This window comes from Myotis yumanensis, unplaced genomic scaffold (genome assembly GCF_028538775.1).
Source record: "Myotis yumanensis isolate MYYU_CA2020_CCGP unplaced genomic scaffold, mMyoYum1.0.hap1 SCAF_3, whole genome shotgun sequence".
NCBI lineage: Eukaryota > Metazoa > Chordata > Mammalia > Chiroptera > Vespertilionidae > Myotis > Myotis yumanensis.
Genome location: NW_027223754.1, coordinates 107,808,025 through 107,809,258, shown reverse-complemented (window position 1 = coordinate 107,809,258; position 1,234 = coordinate 107,808,025). Strand labels below are relative to the sequence as shown.

The following is a 1,234-nucleotide window of genomic DNA, read 5'->3' as shown; positions in this document are numbered from 1 at the left end:
TCAGGACAGGAATAAAGACCCGAGGTGACTCAGATGACTGGCCACAGGGTTAGACCAGCCAGCAGGGCCTTTCAGTTGGGACTGGGATGGGGGTGGGGCGAGGGAGGCAAGCCGGACATAGAGAACTACAACTCCCAGGAGGCTTAGCGGCCGGGGCCTGGGTGCCTGGCTGTGAAATTGGATGGGCTGTGTCATTTTGCAAGCCACTTTAAACTAGAGGCTTGCAAGGTTGGAAGTTCTGCGCCGGGAGCCAGGGAGAAATGGAGCTGGAGCAGAGAGAGGGGTCCAATAACTTTGAGGAGTTCTCAGCACCTCCTGGCTGGGAGCTGGCGCTGCCTCCGCTGTTCTGTGGTCACATCCTAGAGAGCAAGCTCGAGACCAAAGTGGAGTTCGTATCTGGGGGTCTGGGCAGCTCCAGCCTCCAGGAGCGAGAGGAAGAGGAGGAGGCAGCCCGAGGCCAGCAACAGTGGTCGGTGCCAATGGGAACTCAATCACAGGAAGTACCAGGCGCTGGGTCGGCACTGCAGGGAGATCAAGCAGGTGAACGAGCGGGTCCTGAACAGGCTCCATCAGGTACAGAGGATAACACGGAGACTCCAGCAGGAGCGGAGGTTCCTCATGAAGGTGCTGGACTCCTACGGCTATGACTACCGGGCCAGCCAGTTCACCATCTTACTGGAGTACGAGGGCAGCCAGGGCACAGATGCCCCCACCCCAGGCAACGCTGAGAACGAGCCTCCAGAGAAAGAGGGGCTGTCCCCGTCCAGGAGGACACCAGCGCCCACAGAAGCCAGCAGCCCGGCCCCTGGCGAGGGGCCCAGCGGGTAGAAGAGGCAGCGAGCGCCACAGGAAGGGCACCAGGTGGAAGTCCCGCTGACTCCAGAGCTGGCCCCCCTGCAGATAAAGGTGGAGGAAGACTTTGGCTTCAAAGCAGTCGAGGCTCTGGACTCAAGTTGGGTTTCTCGGGGGCCAGACAAGCTGCTGCCCTACCCCACCCTAGCCAGCTCCCCCTTTGACTGACCCCCAAATAAACGGACCCCATGCTCTCCTCGGCAAAAAAAAGCTTATAGAGGCATGCTTATAGGATCAAATAGTATAAATATAGATGTAACAGGACAATAAAAAGAGAACCTGGCTATGATGATCACCTGAACGCTGCCTCTGTGTCATTCCTTCTTCGCCGACTCCGTCCACACCTTTGGGAACCCCTGGACCTACTGGGCAGGACCCCAAC

At 58.5% G+C, this 1,234-nt stretch overlaps 1 pseudogene; it reads left to right on the top strand.

The window, feature by feature from the left end:
- Positions 1-260: 260 nt before the first annotated feature.
- On the top strand, positions 261-1,027 carry LOC139005168 (TCF3 fusion partner homolog pseudogene; annotated as a pseudogene).
- Positions 1,028-1,234: the final 207 nt, after the last annotated feature.